Source organism: Pterocles gutturalis, unplaced genomic scaffold (genome assembly GCF_000699245.1).
Source record: "Pterocles gutturalis isolate BGI_N339 unplaced genomic scaffold, ASM69924v1 scaffold52685, whole genome shotgun sequence".
Lineage (NCBI taxonomy): Eukaryota > Metazoa > Chordata > Aves > Pterocliformes > Pteroclidae > Pterocles > Pterocles gutturalis.
In genome coordinates, this window is record NW_010142897.1 from 1,080 (window position 1) to 12,460 (window position 11,381).

Sequence of the window (11,381 nt, forward strand, 5' to 3'; positions counted from 1 at the left end):
CCTCTCGATCTAGCCTCACGTAAAGCAAAAGGAACTCCGTTAAACTTCTAAAATTCAGGAAAAAACAATAAGAAATATTAGATTTACTTACATTAATGACTTGTGGATAATTAATCATGGTATGATCTCCCATTAAAATACCAGATAAAAACTTTTCTATGAAACAGAGAACCATGTCAAATTTCTTTCTTGTTTTTTGCAATGTCAGTTTATGAAAGTCACCTGGTCTTTGAAAAGTCAGTTTGTGTTAAGATGTAAACATTGTCGCTTTTTCTCCCTAGGAGTTAAGAGAGGACAACATCATATTAATTGAAACAAAGGCCATGCTAGAGGAACAGCTGACAGTGGCAAGAGCTCGTGGTGATAAACTGCATGAATTAGAGAAGGAAAATTTGCAGCTGAAATCCAAACTTCATGATGTAGAGCTGGTATTCCCTCTCTTTTTCATTATGTTGGTTTTTTGAACTTCTGTTTTTATGCTAAGTCACAGGTTCCTGCCACAGAAACCAGTGGAGACAGGCAAACAACAGCAGTTTTAAAGAGGTCTTTAGTTTAAATTGTGTGTATGTCAGTTCTTGAAATTTTATAATGTTAACAGTGTAAATATTGCCAATGCTACATTTTGTGAGACTGAATTTAACTTTATGTTAGAAGGTATATCGTAATTTTAAAATAAAGATTGTTTTCATACATATTGATAACAGAGGTGTTAAAATCTGTCAGTTAAGTAGAAATCTCTTAGATGTAGGAAGTTAAATCTACTGTAGTAAATTATCTTTCCTGTTGTAAACAAAACCACCAGCCTTTAAAGTGACTTTAAGAATCCATTACTGCTGTAAAAGACACAAAATTCCAAAATTTATTTCTGTGTTAATCAGAGACATGCCTTATTGCTTCATAGACAAGGAAACGTAAGAAGTGGTAGATATATTGTCTACAACAAGAAGCAACACTGGATTTTGTAATCCCACTAAAAATAATAAATACTCTTCCATCTCTTTCATTTTACTTAAGAGTCCTCCTCTTATCCTGTTGTGTTTGGAATTCTTGTGGATTTAACTGTATAGGGTTTCCAAAAAGATGCTGAGGGTGCTGTGTGGAGTTACATTTAATGACTGATTCGGGGCATTATAAGGGTCATGTCATGCTCCAGCTTTTCCGCAGTAGCTGGTGATTTTGAATGGTGCTTTTCTGGGTGACGATGAATTTTTGGGTAATGCTTTCTGAAAATTTGGGACCCTCTGAGGCATCACTTCAGCTCCCACAAATGCGAATGGCCACAAGAAGGGACAGTAGATTCCTTCTCCAGATCTGTTTTCTGGATATTTTAAAACCTCAGTTATGAGGCCAGTGTTACTTGCCAATCCATATGACTGGATCCAAATTTGATGTGATAAGTTGAAGAAGCTCAGTAGAATTCTGGGTTATATCTGCAGACTCTCCAGTGTGCCCAGTGCGTGATACTACATGTTTTTGAAGAGCTTAGCTCTGGAGACAGCTTGAATCCAGCCTACCTTGCTAGCCCTGGCTTGTGCTGGCCCTGTCTTATCACCCAGTATCTTCTCAGTCACCCTGCCTCAGAGTGTATCATGGACCTGAGCTGACTCTAAACAGGGACGCCTGGATGTCTCTGTACTGCATTCTGTGGCACGTATGGGAGCCCACAGCAAACATTTAATGCTGTACATATATTTAAATATAAAAGGACACAGTGTTTAAGGAGATTGTTCTGCCCGCAATGTGTGTTGTGCTTGTAGCAGTTCAACTGAAAGAACAATCTTATGGATAAGCTGAGTATGCGCTTTCATTCACGCGTGTCTTGCACAGGATCGGGACACGGACAAGAAGAGAATTGAAGAGCTGCTGGAGGAGAACATGGTGTTGGAGATTGCACAGAAACAGAGCATGAATGAGTCTGCACACCTAGGCTGGGAACTAGAACAACTGTCTAAAAGCACGGATCTTGCAGATAGTGAGTACTAGCTGGGGTAGCTGTTGTTAGGTTTGTGGTCTCTTTCAGAGTAGACAGGTCAGTTGACTGAGACGGGAACAGAAGTTGAGTCCAAGCTTGGAGAACTTCCCTCGTTCATTCTAGTTTCTTTCACTTTTTTTTTTTTAAGTGCTAAAATGTTTTCCTTTCGTTTTGTTTCTCACCGAGAGAGTGACTTTTAAGTAAAATTATTAAAATTTTTTAAAAAGAGGGCTTTGTAAATGACACAGCAGAAATGTCACACCAGACACAGGATATTTCTGATAGAATGGCTGGGAGGAGTCTGTGATCTTTAGTGTTCTTTAATACAATTAGTACAGACAATTAGCTAGTCTTAAGTCCCAGGAAGCAGTGTATGCTGAAGTCATTTATTTTTACTAGATACTGAAAAATGTATACAGTTAAAATAACTGGCTGATTATTTTATTGAATGGTTGATTTGATTTCCATAACTGTCACACACATAACTAATGCTTCCTTCACTAGTCAGGTTTTAGCATTGGTTTCTGTGTCTAACATTCATTCTGTCTATAATACCAGCCTAGGTAACAATGCTAAATGGAAATTGGGAAATATAAGCTATTTCATGCAGTTCTGTGTGCAGGTTTTATTGATTACTCATCCGATTTTGCTAAGACTTGCATGTTTGGCTTTGTGTACCAGAAACAGTTTAACATGAAGACAAAGGAATAAATTAGAGTAAGGAGATGTTCAGTTTTCAGCAAACCTGTTTAGAAGAACAGCTTTGTTTTGTGAAATAACTGAATGTGTGCCTGACACGAATTCTCAAATATACTCGCTGTCTAGGATCTGAGTTCTCTATTAAGATTAATGGCTACTGAGATTAATTGTTACTTTTAGTTAGTAATCTTGCTGAGCAGGTTTACCTTAGCCTGAGAAGTAAATGGCACTCTATTCCTCCTTATGTTTAATCAAAGACACTGCTTATTATATTAGTCAGTGGGGAAAAAACACAGTTGTTTCAGAACTTAGAAATTTTGCTGAAGAGTATTTTAGGAAAATGTAAAACTGTCTAATTTTCTGGCTTGTTTCAAATAAGAGGTTTTGCCCTCTTCCTGATTTGGTTTCACTAGTGTTGTAATAGAAGGAAGGATGCAAGTTTTGTTATCTCTTATTTATTCATTTCTGTCAAACATAACTTTCAAAATTTGCTCAACAGAGAGTGGTTTAAAAAAATTTAAAAAGGTGATTCCTTCACTGCACTGATGCTTAGTGTTTCAGCACTGGACCTCCAGAACCTCTCTGTGAAAGAGAGTAAGAGGAACTGAGAACATTGATAATCTTTTGTATTCAGTAGGAAAAAAAATAGTGAAGGAAGCTTGATTTTAAAAGAAAAAGAACATAAAACTTTGAAATTTTAAATTATTTCACAGAAGTGCTGTCATTTACAGTAATTCTCTTTAAGAAGTTCCATTTCAGTGCTTGTTGCTGTTCTCAAAGCACCATGTTTGTACAAACAGAGTTAGTCTGCAAAGCTCTTTTGGAAAACCTGTTCCTTGATTTCAAGTTGAGTCTTCAAGGGTGGCAGATAGCAGAGGATTTTACCTGCTAGTTTGGAATATTTTATTTAAAATAATTTTAAAAATAAGCATGGGAAAAGGTAGCTTAGATGTGCTTTGCTTCAGGAGAGAACTTAACTGGAGTATTTAGTTACTGTTCACCATTTGAGTCTTCATTTGACCAAAACTGTCCAGGCGATGGCCAATAAAAGAGACAAATGGGATTTTACTGTTCTCAGAAACTTGCCAGTTCTAAAGTGCTCAGTGTGCTGTATGTAGTAGTGCTGATTATTTATCAGGAGTTAATAATTTTCTGAGACTTAAAGACAATCTTAAAGTCAATTTCGTATGAAATGTGGTTTTGAGGTGAAGGGTGGCAATTATTTCGTGTGAAACGGGTACTCATAATAATTCAGGTGCTGAGCAGAGAAATGAACAGAACAATGAGGCTTTGGTGCTGGGAATTAATCATAGAATCATTAAGGTTGGAAAAGACCTCAAGGATCATCATTAAGGCTGAGATGTACTGACGTTTTTTGATGTACAAACATTTAGATAAAATAACATAAAACTTGCATAAATTCTGTTAGTTCTGGGATTTGAAATTCAGACACTTCTCCATGATCAACATTCTGGTGGATGTCCTGAGCCTGGGTACTTGGTAGTTAAAATATCCTCCCTGATTCAGCATATTCTTGATAAAGTAACTGTGAAGATAAGCACTGGAACTCACTTCTGTAAGAATTTTTTTGGTGACTAAATATAATCAAATACCGAGTTTTCATTAGCTTTTGGAAGTGCACCATCTTGCTGTTTTAGTGAACACTTCACAGTGGTTTACTTTCTGCCTCAATTTATTTACTCTAATGGAAGTGTGAGAGGATATCAAAGTATATGTTGCCACTAACATTAAATACTACCAACATGGCTAAAGCAAGTTTAAGAAGAGTTAGGAAAGTAAGTAACTTTTAAGATGGTTATCTGTTCAGATACTTCCCTGTTTATTAAAGGTCTTAATTGTTATCTGTGAGAATGGGTTATGTTTTTAACAAAGTGTTTGCTTAGTAGTCAGTCTGAAATTATAAGAATCTGACTGCAGTTATCTTCACAGAAATGAATCTTAAGGACCTAGGAAGGAAGATGTTTGTGAATTGTTTAGTGCCACCTTCTGATTCTCATATTTCAACAGCCAGAAAGTCCTTTGTGTTTGAGTTGAATGAATGTGCTTCGAGTCGCATACTGAAGCTAGAGAAGGATAATCAGAGCTTGCAAAACACAATCCAAGAGCTGAGAGATGCCTCCTTGACCTCCAGAGAAAGCAGCCTAAAGTTTGTGGAGCTGGAAAAGGAAAATCAACAGCTTAGCAAAAAGGTAATTTGCTCCCAGGAACGAACAGAGCCCTTCGGTTTTTAAACACAGTGCATGCAGGGCTGCATGGCAAGATTGCAGGGAATAGAACCCATGTTCCCCAGAAGACTGGTCACATTTTTGAGCCCATGTATTTAATTGCATTCTAACACTGGTGTATTCTGTTGTCTTCTACTTCAGTGCCTACTTACGTGAATCATTGTAAGCAAAAGTTACTGTTCCTGTTTCATAAAAGCTGTCTTTCAGTGCTTGTTTGCCCCTGTTGGATTGTACTGCTGACCGTGTCCCTTTTAGTTGTCTTATGGCAGTTACTACTAGGCAAGGAAGCCATGGCCACATTGAACTATTTTGTTTTAAAGTTTTATCATTGTTTCCATGTAAGTCAAATAAATCACACAGGTGAATTCAAGTTATATTTTTAAATAAGTCTTTTTTGCTGTCCATAGTCCTGGATCAGCTCTTCCTCTTTTTCTTCTCCTTTTGGCTATTAGAAGTTCTCTAGTGTCTCCCTCTCTGCAAAGATCCTGGCTTCTTTTAATCTTTGTAAGAAACATGCAGGTCATCACTTTTAAAATTTATTTTTATAGATAAGTTTGTTATGCTCTGAGATTATTAACTGTGATTACATTTAGCTCAAAAGCCAGCTCAGTGTTTGTCCTTGTGAAACACAGTACTCGGTTCACTTCCAACCACTAGGTATTTTTTTTGTCTGACCAGTAACTTGCATCCTGAACTGTGATTAATTGAGACAAGTGCTGGTGGGGAAAGAGGATGGTTGCTAGTCTGAGTATAAAAGATTTCCATGTCAGATTTTTTCCACCTTTATACCTTTGCGAAATTATCCGGAATATAAGGTTCATTTCTCCTTTTCCCATTACTTCTGTAACCTGTGTGAGACATTGATACAGAGATTTCAGTCCTCTCTGGCCTGCCTGTAAGCTAACTGAGCACTTTAAAGGGCAAGGGGGGAAAGAATCTGGATATGAAATGCTCATCATTGTAACCAGTAGAGTGCCAGTTTCTCTGCCAAGGAGAACAGCTATCCATCACTGGATCCTTCCATCTTCTGGAGAAAGATTCTTTTGCCAAGTTGAGAGACCAGTTCTGCTTCTTGGCTTTCTTCTGTGAACAAGGAAAACTGCAAAAATTAAGTTCACTGTACACTTCCTTCCATGCTCCCATTTATGACCTGTTGTGTATGAATAATTCACTCCAGCTCTAATTTACCTGCTTAAAAATTGAGATCAAGGCATATAAAGCACTCAGCAGATACCTGTGGTGTACAGCAGTTTAAGTCAGTTGAACAACTGTGGTCAACCTTTGGTTTTGCCCCAGGCAGATTCCTGTGGGCATGTCTTGTTATGGCACCGGATTGGTGCCAACACTTGTGATTCCAGAATTAGCCTGATGTTTTTGATGATGATGATAAATGTGTTGACATGGTTGGTTCACCTACAGGTCTGGTAGTTAAATAAGGCAAAAAACAGTAGTTGGGAGCACCTGTGTGGTGAAGGGGGGACACTATGTATCGGACCAATGAGGACAAGAATGGCAGGTAAAAATACTACTATTAAGAGCAATTGAAATGTGTGAACTCTTCACCAGAGAAACACAGAATATGATGGGAGCTGTTGTCTGAATACCACAGCACCAGTCAAGTTGTTAATGGACTTCACCTCCCATTCAGGGAGATTTGGGAAAAAAAGATAATGGTATTCTGTAGTCTGTGTGAGACATACAATTTTGTCTCAGTGTACAGAGACCTGATACCTGGTATGTAAAATAATATTGATTTCAGATGTCTGGATTTGAGGTTTTTTTAATCTTTAATGTGTTTTGTATTTCTCTTGGGCATGTAGTCCCTTAATTAGAGGGTATGCATGTCCACAGCGGGGTGTGTTAGGGGAAAGGGGGTTAATAGGGGAAGTCTCTCATTCTTTGCAGAATGGCTGCTACAGTAGGCAGATGAGATGGCAACAGTTCTTTAGGACTGTCACAGACAAGCACATACAAAGTCACAGGGCAAGAGATAAAGAAGTGTTTCTCTCAAATGTTGTGTGCCTGTGTTTTTGTTTGTAACTTTCCTGAGATACCTGTAGTAAAATCTTGCCTCCCTAAAATTGTTTAACTGGAGTTAGATTTCATCCACTGTCTGAGACTTTCAAAAATTTTTGTTCAAGTGTGCTTGGCCACCTACTGATCTAGTGCTTGGAAGGATTGTGTAGCCAGAACAGGATTGTTCAGGTGGTACAGGAGCAGATGATATGGAGCAAAAAGTCATGTACATCTTTTCCTTTCTTGTAAGATCTTCAGAGGAGCTAATATTAGAAAACACTTCTTTGAGGCACAGTTAAGTAGTAGCAGTCCAAGTACGTATCTGTTTTCTTTGCATTCCTGGCTTCTTGGACTGAAACAAGTTGTAAACTAGTTTCTTACTTGCCTCCAGTTTTCTGGGAGGTGCTAATGAAGACCAGCCATTGCTGAGTTACTGAGTTTGTTCCAGCTTTCTCTGAACAGCTCCTTTGAGACCAATGAACCTTAACATGGTTACATTTCTAACTGTTAAGCCCTCCTTATCTCCAATCTGGGCAGCCCCTGCTTGTTTAAACACTTCCTGTAATGAGGCACATGTTGACATAGGCAGAGCCCAGCCTCCAGCTATTTCCCACTTGTAAGAATTATTGTTAATACCTTTTTCACTGCTGGCGAATTTCACAGTACCAACACAAAAAAAAATGAGCCGATACTTGTGCAGAGCTATAGGTGCTCACAGTATGTTACAAGCATAGAAAGGAATACTTCCTGACTTGGAGCCTAGCTCTCTGAACCTCGTGCTTCTAAATACTGAAGAGCTGCTGCTTTTCAGTGCTTAGTGCCTTATGCGTACAACTTTCAAAAGGAGGGAGTAAGAAGACATCATTCATGGTAGGACTGGGACCTGATTCACAAATCTTTCAAGTCCAGTGTTGTCACCTACTGGGTAAAACTGAGGGCCAACAGAGAGCAGAGAGAGGGAAGGTAAACTTGGAAACTCCAGTGCTTTTCCTCTGTTCCTGATTTTTTTTTTTTTTAATTCTGTTGCTCACTGAATTCTTTTAATAACTTTCTCCAGAGTTACTGGTAGATTAAGGCCACCAGTGATGGAGAGGCTAGGAGGAGGCAAGTCCCTCAGAAAGGTGAGCACCAGAAAATGAATTGCTGATGACAGGAGCATAACAGGGCATTCAGACAGGTGAAGCATTCCTTACTGCTGTAATTTATGTTCTCTGATCTCAGTTGGCATGAAGGAGATTCTTGGCTCTGTGAGAAAAACAAGAGTCCATTTCCTCTTCTGAGACTGGCAAGCTGACCATAGTGCCCATCTCATTCCTCTCTGGTCTTCAGAGTAACTTAAAGTGCGAACAGTCTTTGTGTAAAGCTGTGGCTGATGTATTTTGGTGTGTTCTCTCCACGCAGATTGAGAAGTTGCAAAATCAAATTGAAAAAGAGAAGCAAAGTAATCAAGATCTGGAGACCTTGAGTGAGGAGCTGATAAAAGATAAGGAACAGCTGCAAGTCGTCATGGAGACTCTAAAAGCTGACAAAGACAGAGAGGTGCAAACTTCAATGTAATATAAGAGTATATGCTCAGTAATGGTAATAGGCTGATGCCATTTAGAGTATCTGCTTCTCTCAGGGAGATAGGTCAATTTGAGAGCTATTAAGGGCAGGCTGACCTTGTTCAGATGTAGGTAAAAGGTTTCTTCGAGCAAAAAAGCCCAGCATGTTTTGAGGGATTTTCAGGCTGTTGTGAGGACAGACTTTCCCTCTTTGGGGAAAAGAAGCCCCGGATCTTACTAAATGGGGTACCAGCTGGTTTTTGGATGTGCAAATAAGACCTGATTTTATTGCAAAAGATTAGTTTTCGGCCAGCTGTATGTCCTGATTGGTTTGGTTGGGCTTTTTTAAACACCCAACCTTTTTTTCCTCTATTTTAAAAAGATGGTGAGAAAGCATTTATGTCTTCTGGATTTATATTTTAAATGCCCTTCAGCTTTTACTGGTGTGCCTGCAGTTCATGTGCAATGCCCTGAAACTATCCTATTATAGGCTGGTGCAAGGTATCTATATTAATTTGACTAGTGAAGAAAATACAGACAGATCATTGGAGGCTGGTCTATACATTTTCAGCCTGTATTAAAATTTACTCGCAAGATTTGTGAAGATTAATAACAAAACGTCTTATTTGTGTAGTGCTTTACATTTTGAAGGATTCTTACCCAGATTTCTACCTGGGAAACTGCACTTTGCCTCTGAAGTCCTATGTTAAAGTATAGAACACATAACCAACTCTTTGTGGTAAGAATTAATGCTTCACAGGTAGGGCAGGAAGTAAAAACAGAAGTTTCCTCAATTGTCAGAAAAGGGCAGATTCTGATTTTTTCAGGTACAAGTCCTTTTTGATTTCTGCGGTTGTTGTCTAGATAAGAATCAGATGCAAATTGCAGTCTAAATCACAATTGCTTCATCTGAAATTTGGCCAGTGGGGTAAGTGTACGGTTTTTACAGAAAGTGTGTCCCTAATGAGATCTATAACTGCTATAAACTTGCAGACATTTTGTGGTTTCTGACACCTTATCAGAGAGAATGTCTGTCTTCAGATCCCAAAGATGTGAGTGTAAACCTAGACAGAAAGATACCCTTAATTAGGCATGATTCTTAAGAAAGCATCCTCTCCAAAGCGTTCTCTGAAGGTCACTTGTCCATTTTCTCCCTCTGCCTCAAACTCCTTTGCTGGTAGGAGGAATATAGCACCGTTTTTAATTTGCTAGAATCCCATGTTACCAGAGGTAACAATTTTTCTTTGTTGCTGGTTTTAGTCAGGGAAAACTATTGAGGAATTTGTCTTGGATTAAATGGATGTGGTTTTTCCCGTTTGCTTAGGACTAGTTTATACAGCACATAGTAAGGTAGATGAATAACATTTGCATGACTTTTTTATTGTTTATGTAGATAAAGGACCTTAAACAAGAAAATGATCACCTTAATCAAGTGGTCTTATCCCTGAGACAAAGATCTCAAGTGAGCAGCGAGGCAAGAGTAAAAGATATTGAAAAAGAGAACAAGGTTCTTCATGAAACGGTTACAGAGACTAGTAGCAAACTGAGCAAGCTGGAATTTGAGAAGAAACAATTGCAAAAGGATTTTGAACAGGTTAAAGAAAGAGTGGAAAGAAAATGGAAAAAGAGCTCCATCGGCTGGAGAGGGAGAATGAACACCTCACAAAGAAAGCAGCAGCAATGAAAATAGTGACAGAAAAAGTTGAAGTTCTAGAGCAGGAGAATGGGGATCTGGAAGTGGAAAACAGGAAGCTAAGAAAATCTCTGGACACATTGCAGAACATTTCCATCCGGCTAGGGGACCTGGAAAGGGACAACAAGCAGTTGGATGAGGAAAACCTGGAGCTTAGGAGAGTGGTGGAGACAATGAGATTTACCAGCACAAAAATGGCACAAATAGAAGCAGAAAATAAAGATTTGGAGAGGGAGAAAGAGGACTTAAGGAAGAATGTGGAAATGTTAAAAGCAATGAGCAAGAAATCGGAGAGGCTGGAGTTAAGCTATCAGAGCATCAACTCTGAAAACCAGAGACTTCAGCAAATCTTGGAGAACAGCAGCAAGAAGATCCAGGAGCTAGAAAAAGAAGTACAGGGAATGGAGAGTGAAAATCGGGTCCTCCAGAGAAACATTGAGGAGCTAAAGATTTCTGCCAAACAGCTAGAGAGGTTAGAAAAGGAGAACAAAGCCCTAGAACAAGAATTGTCCCAGCTTGAGAAAGACAAAAAAATGCTAGAGAAAGAAACAAAACGGCTTTGGCAGCAAGTGGAGCTGAAAGATGCTATTTTGGATGATAGTACTGTAAAGTTGGCGGTTGCTGAGAAAGAAAACAAGACACTAGAAAAGGAAATTGCTCGATTCAGAGATTCATCTAATAAGTTGAAAGAATTTGAAAAGGACAATAAAGATCTCATAAAGCAAGTTACAATTGATAAAAGAACACTAGCTACATTGAGAGAGGTAAGCAAAATAATACTACCAGTTTCAATACGATGCTACTTTTTCGTTCTGTGAAGTACCAAAGGGAGATAGCTATCCCAGGACTATTTAATACATGAATTAAGAGATCTTCACAGCTTTAACGGCCATCATTGGATAGTGTTGTCTTGGGAAGTGGAACCTGCCGAAAACTTCAATGTACCACTTCGTGTCCACAAACACAATGTGTCCAAGTGACGTATTTTTTATGGAAAATAGGGTTTTAACACAGCTCCCCTGTAGTATCTGTAAACCAAAGACTTTGATGCTTTCTCTAACCCTGTGACCACAAAATTGTTTCCTAATGTAGCAGTTCCAGCAGAGAAGATTGAGTCTTAAGCCTAGAAATTAGAGCACTTATTGAGGACACATTAACATCCCTGTTCTAAAACAGACTTAGCTAATCATAGAATGGTTTGGGTTGGAAGG

At 38.7% G+C, this 11,381-nt stretch overlaps 1 pseudogene; it reads left to right on the top strand.

Moving 5' to 3' along the window:
* Window positions 1–281: 281 nt before the first annotated feature.
* Window positions 282–10,934, top strand: LOC104460213 (annotated as a pseudogene).
* Window positions 10,935–11,381: the final 447 nt, after the last annotated feature.